Below are 12,722 nucleotides of genomic sequence, written 5' to 3' on the forward strand. Positions count from 1 at the left end.
TCTAATTCGTGCGTTTGTACGTTACAGATAATGCCTCCTAAACGTACCGCTAGCCAGAGGAATGTTGATAGTGCAGGGATGCCACAGTCAGAGGCACGCCCAGCAAGGGCTAGAGGCCGACCCGCAAGATATGCGGAGGCACCTCAAGTGCCATCTACTCCACCTACACCCACATCAGAGGCAGAATTTCGAGGGGCAATTGCAATGCTCACATAACTAATGGCTGTCCGAAGTGGTAATTAGGGTTCGCCGACTCTCAGCTCTAGTTCCCAGGAGCCATCTGCTGCCACTAGAATTAGAGATTTTCTAAGGATGAATCCACCAGCATTCATGGGTTCTAAGGTCGATGAAGACCCCCAGAACTTTATCGATGAGATGTGGAAGATTCTGAAAGCTATGCATGCTACGAAAATCAAGGGGGTCGAGTTGGTGTCTTATCCACTCAAAGATGTGGCAAACATTTGGTATAACCAATGGGAACAGAGTAGGGGTGAGGATGCTGAACTTGCTAGGTGGGATGATTTTGAGGGGGCCTTCCTTGACCACTTCTTTCCCCAAGAATTGAGGGAAGCAAAAGTGGAGGAATTTGTAAACCTGAAATAGGAGGGTATGTTGGTTAATGAGTATGGCCTAAAGTTCATCCAGCTGTCCAGGTATGCTCCTGAAATGATTCCAGATGTGAGGTCAAAGATGAGGAAGTTCATCTCCGGCTTAGGGAGGCATGTGAAGAAGGAGTGCAAGGCAGCCTTGTTGATCTCGGATATGGATCTTTCCAAATTAATGGTGTATGCTCAACAGGTAGAGGAGGAGAAAAGAAAAGATAGAGAAGAGCACCTGAGCAAGAAGGCAAAATCAACGGGCCATGAGAATGAGCAGAGGCAAGGCAAGGGCAACAGGTCCTTCTTCCAGAAGAGGCCTTCCAACTATGCCTCATCTACCGCCAGTACACCTATGCCGCAGAACAGGTATGACCGACAAGGACAGAGTTGCCAGAACTTCAGCCCCCAGGGTTCTCAATCTCAGGCTAGTGTAAGTCAAGGTTTGAGGGGGAAGCCACCCTGCGGCAAGTGTGGCAGGCTCCACTTGGGAGAATGCAGAGCGGGAAGGGTTGGTTGTTATAAATGCGGCCAAGTAGACCATTTTCAGAAGGAGTGTCCAGCATGGGGGAACAGGGCCCAACATTCTACCACCGCACCACTGGCTAGAGGTAATCAAAGGGGCACTACTTCAGGCACCGATAGAGGTACAAACCGTTTATATGCTATGGGTAGTTGCCAAGATCAAGAGAACTCTCCAAACGTCGTGACGGGTATGATTCAAGTCTCTTCTCTTGATTGTTATATATTGATGGATCCGGGTGCCACCTTATCTTTTGTGACTCCTTATATGGCTAGTAAATTCAATAAAATTCCTGAACGTCTTCTTGAGCCTTTTAGTGTGGCCACTCTTGTCGGTGATTCTGTCTTAGCTGAGAGAGTCTATAGAGATTGCACTGTGACCATTTATCACAGGGATACCTTGGCCGACCTAGTTGAGTTGGACAGGGTTGATTTTGACGTGATCCTTGGCATGGACTGGTTCTATGTCTGTTATGCCTCTATTGATTGTAGAACTCAAATTGTCACATTCAAATTCCCGAATGAGGCTGTCATAGAGTGGAAGGGTAGTCCTATTGCGCCTAAGGGTAAGTTTATTTCATACCTTAGGGCCAGGAAGCTAATCTCAAAGGGGTGTGTTTATCACATTGTCCGAGTTAAAGATGACAGCATTGAGTCTCCATCCCTTAAGTCGGTTCTGATTGTCAACGAGTTTCCAGATGTCTTTCCTAAAGATCTGCCTGGAGTCCCTCCTGATAGGGAGATCGACTTCGGGGTTGATGTTCTTCCTGATACCCAGCCTATCTCAATTCCTCCTTATAGAATGGCCCCGGCCGAGTTGAGAGAGCTGAATGAGCAGTTGAAAGACTAGTTAGATAAGGGATTTATTAGGCCGAGTGTCTCGCCATGGGGAGCTCCAGTCCTATTTGTTCAAAAGAAAGATGGGTCCCTTAGGATGTGTATTGACTACAGGCAGCTCAATAAAGTCACTGTAAAGAACAAATACCCTCTCCCCAGAATAGATGATTTATTTGATTAGCTTCAGGGTGCTACGTCCTTCTCAAAGATACACTTGAGATCCGGTTACCACCAGTTAAAGGTGAGAGAATGCGATATTCCGAAGACTACTTTCCGGACTCGTTATGGCCACTTCGAATTCTTGGTCATGTCCTTTGGGTTGACTAATGCCCCCACCGCTTTTATGGATGTCATGAACTGAATATTTAAGCCATATCTTTATATGTTTGTGATTGTGTTCATAGATGATATTCTGGTTTATTCTAAGAATGAGGAGGAGCATGCCCATCATCTTAGAGTCGTCTTGCAAACTTTGAGAGACCAGGTATTGTATGCAAAGTTCTCCAAATGTGAATTTTGGCTTGCATCAGTGGCCTTCCTAGGCCACATTATATCTGGAGAGGGTATTCAGGTTGATGCTCAGAAAATTGAGGCAGTGAAGAGTTGGCCCAGACCCACATCCCCGACAGAGATAAGAAGCTTCTTGGGTTTGGCTGGCTATTATCGAAGGTTCGTAGAGGGATTCTCCTCCATATCATCACCATTGACTAAGCTGACTCAAAAGAAGGCTAAGTTCCAATGGTCCGAGGCTTGTGAGGAGAGTTTCCAGAAATTGAAGACTAAGCTAACCACTGCCCCTGTTCTAACCTTGCTCGATGGTACAGAGGGCTTTGTGATCTATTGTGATGCATCCAGAATTAGTTTGGGTTGTGTGTTGATGCAAAGAGGGAAGGTGATAGCCTATGCTTCAAGACAGCTTAAGGTTCATGAGAGGAATTACCCAACTCATGACCTTGAACTGGCAGCTGTGGTGTTTGCGCTTAAAATTTGGCGCCACTACCTGTATGGAGTGTATGTTGATGTATTCACCGATCACAAGAGCTTACAATACGTCTTTATCCAGAAGGAACTCAACCTGAGGCAAAGGAGATGGCTTAAGCTACTCAAGGACTATGATATGAGCATCCTCTACCATCCAGGTAAAGCTAATGTTGTTGCTGATGCTCTTAGTAGGTTGTCTATGGGTAGCACTGCCCACGTGGAGGAAGGAAGGAGAGAATTGGCAAAAGAGGTACACAGATTAGCCCGATTGGGAGTTTATCTGGAAGAGAACAATAAAGGCAGAGTCACTATTCAGGATGGGTCTACGTCCTCACTTATGGCAGAGGTAAAGGAGAAGCAAGACCAAGATCTCATCCTTCTCCAATTGAAGGGAATTGTTCACAAATAAGAGGTAATGGTTTTCACCAAAGGGGGAGATGGTGTGTTGAGGTACCAAAATAGATTATGTGTGCTGGATGTCGATGATGTTCGAGAGAGGATTATGGCCGAAACGCATAGTTCCAGGTACTCCATTCATCCAAGCTCTACGAAAATGTATCATGACTTGAAGGAAATCTATTGGTGGAGTGGGATGAAGAAGGGTATTGCGGAATTTGTTTCCAAGTGCCTGAATTGCCAACAGGTGAAGGTTGAGCATCAAAGGCCATGTGTTTTAGCCCAAAACATAGAAATTCTAGAATGGAAGTGGGAGATGATCAACATGGACTTTATTACAGGCTTGCCGAAGTCCCGAAAGCAACATGATTCCATTTGGGTGATTGTGGATAGAATGACGAAATCAGCTCACTTCTTGGCGGTTAAGACTACTAATACCACAGAAGATTATGCAAAGTTGTACATCCAGGAGATCGTCAGATTGCATGGGGTTTCCTTGTCTATTATCTCAGACAGAGGAGCTCAATTCACTTCCCAATTTTGGAAATCCTTTCAGAAGGGATTAGGTTCGAGGGTGAACTTGAGTACAGCCTTCCATCCCCAGACAAATGGACAAGCAGAGCGCACCATCCAGACATTGGATGATATGTTGAGGGCATGTGTTCTTGACTTCAAGGAAACTGGGATGATCACTTACCTCTCATAGAGTTTGCATACAACAATAGCTATCATGTAAGCATTCAAATGGCTCCTTATGAAGCTTTGTATGGGAGGAGGTGTAGGTCTCCTATTGGGTGGTTTGAAGTTGGTGAATCCAAGTTGATTGGGCCTGACCTTGTTCACCAAGCTATGGAGAAGGTGAGAGTTATCCAAGATAGGCTAAAGACAGCCCAAAGTCGCCAAAAATCTTACACCGATGTGAGAAGGAAAGACTTAGAGTTTGAGGTGGGTGATTGGGTGTATTTGAAAATGTCACCCATGAAGGGTGTCATGAGGTTTGGAAAGAAGGGGAAGCTTAGTCCTCGATATATTGGTCCTTACCAGATCTTGAGACGGATTGGAAGTGTTGCTTATGAGTTGGAGTTACCCTCAGAGCTAGCTTCTATTCATCCGGTGTTCCACGTTTAGATGTTGAAAAAGTGCTTGGGTGATCCCTCATTGGTAGTCCCTATTGATAGCATTAGAGTTAAGGATAACTTATCCTATGAAGAAGTTCTGGTCCAAATCCTTGATCGCCAAATTCGCAAATTGAGGAACAAAGAGTTCACCTCAGTCAAAGTCCTGTGGAGGAACCAATATGTTGAGGAAGCCACATGGGAAGCAGAGGAAGCCATGAAATATAAATATCCACACCTATTCGTGCCTACCGAGGAGAATGTTGAAGGTAATGACCATTTCCTTGACTTGAATTCATTTGTGCCTTTTTGAGTTTTGATTGATAATTGTTTGAAAATTTGATTGATTGAATGATTGAATGTTGATTATGATTAGTACCCTGAGTCCATTCCTGGCCACTCGTCATTCGAGGACGAATGATCCCAAGGGGGAGATAATGTAACACCCCTCAAAATTTTCCCCTACGATGAACTAGCACTGCAGGAATTTCATTCTTGGCCTGGGTTGCAACTGCTGGGGAAATGGCCTTGGCGCTGTAAGGGCGCGATGCGCCATTATCGTGTCAGAAACATGCCTCAGTAGTTTGGTCCTTGGCGCGACGCGCCACTAAAAGTTGTGCAGGGTTTTTCAGGCCAAATTTCCAGAACCTAGAAAATTTGTCCTTGGCGCTGTAAGGGCGCGGCGCGCCATTATCGCGCCAGAAACATGCCTCAGTAGTTTGGTCTCTGGGAAAGCGCCACTACGAGGTGTGTAGGTTTTAGGCGTATTCAGCCTGGCGCTGCAATGGCGCGACACACCACTATCGCGCCAGGTGCATTTTTAGCCTATTTTCAGAACTTTGAGGAGGGGTAATTTGGGAACTTACCCAAGTTATATATGTATTACCCTTGGTCATTTTGGGATCAAAATTTCCAGCTCTCTCTCTCTCTAAAAAACCCTAGTTTCTCTCTCTTTTCTTCTTCCTCTCCATTCTCAACAAAGAGTTGTCCGAAGAGCTTCAAGATTTAAGTCCTCCATTGAAGACCCAACATCAAGGTTCTTTCCAAGTCTTCACTAAGGTATGTAAGGCTAACCAAAACATGGGTTAAGTCCACCCATGTGCCCTATTCTTGCTTTGAGGTTAGATGTTCATGAAAATAGAGTTTCTTGGTATGGTGTATGCTTGTATGAACTTTGTCCCCTATTTATTTGATTCTATATGTGTCAATGTTGTTGAGCTAAGAGGTTCCAAAAATGAGCCCTTATGTGAGTATGAGTTGATGAAGAAATGAGTTGTGAAATATGTTTTATCTATCTTCTTAACTATGTAGATTATGATAAAGGGTGTTATTTTCTTGAAATTATTGCCCAATATGAAATGTCAATTTAAAGTCTTGAAATTGTGATAAGCCTCAAAAGATTTCTCAAATGGATGAAAGAAATGATTGATTACATCTAGATGATGCTACATATGTGCATTTAAATTTCTTTGAATGCTATGCTTGAGATTGATCGGATAGTACGATTGAGAAAGATGTGACTGTGACAGAGTTGATGAGATGACAAGGTTGTAACAAGACTTGTCGATATGAGTTGATTGAGTTGATTGGATGGAGATTTATGAGCATTGAGTCTTGGGAGGAGTATCGAGCACCGAATTAGGCAAGAGTATAGTCCATACTCAAACCCAATACCTGTGTTGCCAAACGTAGGGGGGATTGAACCGTTAAGTCGGATGCTTCCCCGAGAGTTTGTCCTGACATTATAGGACTTGGTTAGATTGGATCCATGAGTGTTTGATTCGTTCATACCCTGGCAAGGTATGAACGGGCGCGGCAACAACGTCGTTTTGTTGTACCTTCACTGGCTCATAAGTGATGGTTGTCAATTAAGAGAAACTCCCAAATAGGTCTTGATAGTACTCTGAGTCAGATTGAGTGGAATTGTATGTGATTGGTCCTGTCTAAATCATATTCTTGTTTTAGACTTAGTACATTTGATTGAGTTATTATTCCTCTTGAGTTGAGCTTTCGAGTTGATTAATTCTTTCTTGATGTTCGTTGTATTCGGCCATTTTACATACTCGTACATTCCATGTACTGATGCCATTTGGCCTGCATCGTTTCATGATGTAGAGACAGGTACTAGAGATCATCAACTGGCGCTCCGTTGAAGATCCACAGACACTCTCAGCTAGTTGGTGAGTCCTCCTAGTTTCCGGAGGATGTTGAGCCTTCATGTACAGTTTTGTGGACATTTCCTTACTTTGATTGTTGGTAGCCATGGAGTTGTCATTGGCACCTCTTAGACTTTGATAGAGGCTTCATAGACTGGAGTGTGGGGAGGTCGAACTGTTATTTTGAGGAGTCTTATTTTATTGCTTTGTTGGGTTGTAAAGGTTTGGCCTTCGGCCCCCATATATGAATAGTATTTCTTTAATTGAGTTTCCGCTAAGAGAATGTGATTGTATGAATATGTGACTGAACCAGGTGGTTCGCTCGGAGGTCAGAAATGGCCTTCGGGTGCCGGTTACGTCTAGGGTACCCTCCCGGGGCGTGACATAAAGACATTGTCTCTCGCTAATTCAAAACTCATTCATTTTATATTGTTAATGACCACCAATTAAATTTCTTAATTACTTAATGAGAACTAGCCATTGCCATGGATGATGGATCAGACACTACAAAAAAGATAACATACAATGACTTTTAAAATAAAAAAAATTCTTGATATTTATGAAATTATACCATAAAAACAACAAACAACGACGACATTAGATACAAAATGTCGTTAAAATAACAACATTTGATACAAATATTAAATATTATATTGTTATTGGCTAATTGTCAATGTTTATACCTAATATTAAAAATTTAAGTCTCTTTAGATTATTTTATCACTATTTATATTTAACTCTAGCAAAATATTATTGAATGCATAAATATTACTAGTTACTGGTAGTGACTATATGAGTAAAACATTTAAAGAATGGGTTTGGGACAAAAATTGTGGTTAAAGTTTTAAAGTTAAAAATAATTTGTTCAAAATCTCCCCCCAAAATTACCCTACTTCTACCATATCCCTCCCTCAAAATCAAAAGATTCAAATTCAAAATCTCCAACTGATGATAATGATTATTATTTTGAGAGGAAAAAAGGTAAAACAAGTTTATGTTTTTTTTATTAGATGACACTGTAATTTCAATGTGTTAACTATTATCTTTATCTCCTCTAAAATATATATTTGAATATACGTTTCATTGATTTGTTTTTATTGTAGGATTAATCTGATCATTCAAGGTGAACAATCAAATGATGAAAATCTAATCGTAAATAGCTTATTTATATCTTTTTTATATTACTAATTCAGTAAATATGTGATTTATTTTAAGAAAATATTCATATTAACAAATACATTTAATTTTTTAAAATAAATACATAATTATATCAATTTCTTATTTTATTTTTTTAATTATTATTGCAGCTTGTGGAGGAGTGAAGAAATCAAAATCGATGGAGACATGAATAATTTTTTTCTCTTGTAGTATATTGATATGTTTGAGTAAAATGATGTTCTACTATTTTGAATGATATTGTTGAACATTTATTAAATAGTTTTTCTAATATTACATATATTACAAATTTAAGATATTCTGCTATAATTGCTGTAGATTTCTTTTGAATTTGTAGCTGAACATACATATAATTGTCACAAAAATGTTAGCATGTATCCACATTTTAATTTTCATAGCAAATGAAGAAAATCTTTTGCTACAATTTATATTTTGTGACAAAAAAAGAAGAAATTTTAGCTATGAATTTTTGAATTGGTAGCTAGATATACCCCTATTTGCCACGTATCAAGAGAATCACTAAAATTTCATATTCCATAGCAAATGTAGATTTCTTTTAGTAATGATGCTACATATTCCATGGCTAAAGAATGATTTTTCAGCTACAATATTGAAATAATTGTGGCAACTACTTTAATTCACAGCTACAAAAAAAATCAATTCATAACTAAATATGAGTATAATTGTCACGAGACTAGGCTATAAAAATAGCCACAAAATTTAAGTTTGAATGGAAAACAAATTAATTTTTTTTGCCACAACACAATGCCTTGTGGCTACAATAAGAAAATAACTACGAATTTAATTTGTTGTGGCACAAGAATAAAATCACTTGCCATAAGTATTTTTTTTTTGGCAACAACTTTTTACCATCATAGCTACAACATAATTTTTTTTGTAGCAATAAGTATAAATTCTTAGCCACAGATCAAGTAAAGTTCGTAGCAAACGTTTAGCCACACATTTGTCACTATCCAGATTCGCGTGTGATGGCACTCGCCTATTCCATCAAGACAAGTCAGTCTAAAAGTCTAACATGATACAAATAAGGATAAACGGAAAGTAGATTCTAAACGACGCAAGACTTGGTTTCACATGTACAAGCTGCTATTTCAATAGAAATGAAGAAGATGCAAGTATAAATGTCACAGTTCTCAAGTAGAACAAAACATAAAGTAATAGACGTCGAGAGTCTGTCTAAGAGATCAAGCTGCTACATCTCAAGCGTACAGAAAGATGGACCGATCAAAGAGTACTATGAGTAGGAGGTGCCGGGCTCAGATCCTATATAAATGTAGAAGCAAAGAGTGAGAACCAATAACACGGTACTCAGCAAAATGGAAATTAAACCCTAAGTAAAGCAATGTGGAACACGGGTGCTCCTGACATCCCAACCACAATCTTCCACAACTACACACTTGCAATCAAACAGCCCAATCTATATAGTTTATATCACAATTGCACTAGAATATTAGATAGTCCACAATAGAAGACATAAATACATTCTCACCACTATACTCAGGCAAACACATATAATCTCAGATCATAATCAATCACAGGAATAAATGAATGCAAATGCAATGTCAAATATCGTGATGCATGTCTGTCCTGCAATACACATTCGTTGATCAACTCAGAACGAAACCCAAGAGGGACTCACATAGACCATGTATCCGCCGGAAATGACCTCGGCCAATATCTGCCAAAAGAGACTTCTGCCATAATATCCGCTGGAAGATAAACCTCTATCGCTGGAAGAAGCATCGACAAATTACCTCGACCGGTAGAAACCTTGGTCCTAATATCTAGTAACTCACTCATATCATTTCTCAACAATCACAGATATAATATATGCACAAGTAATGAGTGAAACATGATAAATATTCACATAAGATGTCATATAGTCCACAATCACACAATAGATCAATACCTCACAAATCACAACACTTAGACAATTACCTCTATCCGAATTCCACTATCACACTTCAACTCATGTAATTTCATTCAATCTAATGACCCAATATACCCTAATCCACTCACACGGGAAAATACAAGGTTCAACATACTTACACTATTTTTGAGTTTAAGAAATAATTATTTTCATCTATGATTTAAAAAGAGTTTAATCATGAGTTGAGTTTGAGGAGTCTTTTAATTATTTTAAACACGAGTATTTTGATTATAAATGAGTTGAGCATTTTTACTTGTTAATATGTCTTATTGATATCTTTAACCATGTGATTATGTTGCATAAGTCAATTTTATTGAATGTGTTACTCCACTTAAGTTGTTGGGCTAAAAGCCATAGAGTTGTGATGAGTCTTGAGGAGATGTCATAAATGCTTATCTAAATGAGGCTTGATTGAGTTGATTTGAGGATGGAATTGACGAGTGGACAAGGTCCTAAATGAGACTTGTCATTATGACTCAATTGAGTTGAAATGAGAACAAAGTTGATGAGGTGGTAATGTTCCACATGAAACTAGCCGTGAGGGCTTGTTTGAAATGATTGGATAGAGTCTTATGAGCATGGAGTCATAGGAGGAGTATCGAGCACCAAAGCGGGTAAGAGTATAGTCTATACTCGAACCCCAGAAACTACGTCGCCAATGTAGGTAGGGATGGAACTGTTAAAGTCGGATGCTTCCCATGGGATCGAACCGTTAAAGTCAGATGTTTCCTATTTTATTGTCCTGAAATGATAGGACTTGACTAATCGATGGTATCCATGATTAGGGAGACGTTCATGCCCTGTTAAGGTATGGACGGACGTGGCAACAATGTCTGATTGTTGTACTATCACCGACTCATAGATGATGGTTGTCGGATAAGAGAAACTTCCATTTAGGTCTTGATTGTACTCCGAGTCAGTTGAGTTGAGTGGCTTAAGAGTTAGTCCCGTCTAAACTATTTATTGTTAGACTTAGGGCATTTGAGTGAGTTACTATATGCTTATGAGTTAGTCCTGTCTAAACTATTTCTTGTTAGACTTAGGACACTTGAGTGAGTTGTTACATATTTATTGAGTTGAGTCCTTTGAGTTGATTATTGAGTTGAGGGTATATGATCGGATTGGGTTAGACGAGTTGTGATTGGATTGTACATGATTTGGATGGATATATGAGTTGATTGGATTAGATGATATGTGATTGACTTTGAGTTAACAGTATATGATTGAAATGGGATTGAATGATTTAATTGCACTGTATTGTACATGATTGGATTGGACTGTATGGTATATGATTGGTCTTTGTCTAAAAATGTATTATTACTTTAGACTTATGACGCCTTGTTGAGTCTCTCTTATCTTTCTGATTTGAGATATTTGGACTGCTGCTATTCTTCCTTGAGGTATGTTTCATTCTGCCATATTACATACTCGTACATTCCACGTACTGACGTCCATTTGGACCTGCATTTCATGATGCATAGATAGGTTTAAGAGATCATCAATAGAAGCATCATTAGGGATCTATTCGCACTCAGCGTATTGGTGAGTCCTCCCCTACATTTGGAGGACACCATCTGTGTATTCTTACATCGAGTTAGCCCTTTTCATTTTGATTTGAGGTAGCCATGAACATGTCATTGGCACTAATTAGATAGTAGTGATAGAGGCTTCATAGACTAGATAGTGATGGGTCAATTGAGTACTTCTATCTTTGAGTTATTCTTTTCAAACTATTTTTAATGACAAATATTTTAGTTGATCTGTTGGCCCATGGCCTTTATTCTTCGAGTTGGATGGGTGATTTGAATTGCCTGCTAAATTATTCTTTATTTTTAAACTTTCCGCTGAATGAATGAATGAACGGATGTGTGATCAGGATATGTGGTTCGCTTGGGAGCCAGAAATGGTTTTTGAGTGTCGGTTACATCTAGGGTACCCTCCCGGGGCGTGATAATAGTCCACAATAGAAGACATAAATACATTCTCACCACTATACTCAGGCAAACACATATAATCTCAGATCATAATCAATCACAGGAATAAATGAATGCAAATGCATTGTCAAACATCATGATGCATGTTTGTCCTGCGATACACATTCGTTGATCAACTCAGAATGAAACCCAAGAGGGACTCACATAGACCATATATCCGCCGGAAATGACCTCGGCCAATATCTGCCGAAAGAGACTTCTGCCATAATATCCGCTGGAAGATAAACCTCTGTCGCCGGAAGAAGCCTCGACAAATCACCTCAACCGGTAGAAACCTTGGTCCTAATATCTAGTAACTCACTCATATCATTTCTCAGCAATCACAAATATAATATATGCACAAGTAATGAGTGAAACAGGATAAATATTCACATAAGATGTCATATAGTCCACAATCACACAATAGATCAATACCGCGCAAATCACAACACTTAGACAATTACATCTATCCGAATTCCACTATCACACTTCAACTCATGTAATTTCATTCAATCTAATGACCCAATATACCCTAATCCACTCACACAGGAAAATATAAGGTTCAACATACTTAACAAAAGTTAGAATTCCACTTGCCTTAGCCAAAAATTCATGAACAATCCAAAATCACCGCCTTTCCTGTCCGACGATACTCCAAATCACCATAATATAATCAAATATAGACTCATAATCATATTTCGAATCTATTGACACTAAAATCAAGAAATTTGGATGAAACGGGTAAAAGGGTCAAAAATATCATATCGAAAATCAAACTCGGAATCTAATTATTTTTAGATGAAAATATTCCTCAAGTAATTAGGAATCTACTGGTGAAATCCATTTCAAAAACGAAGCTAAAACGAGTTCAAAATTCCTATTTCTCTTTCAAAAGTTCATGTTCAAGAATACCCAAATCTTCAATTTGAATTTGTATTGAAGTTAAAATACAAAATTACTCAATAAATTAAGAAAAAGTGTTAGAAATACATTACCCAATAGTTTTGTCGTAAAAAATC

The sequence above is a fragment of the Solanum dulcamara genome, chromosome 6 (assembly GCF_947179165.1).
Source record: "Solanum dulcamara chromosome 6, daSolDulc1.2, whole genome shotgun sequence".
NCBI classification, from domain to species: domain Eukaryota; kingdom Viridiplantae; phylum Streptophyta; class Magnoliopsida; order Solanales; family Solanaceae; genus Solanum; species Solanum dulcamara.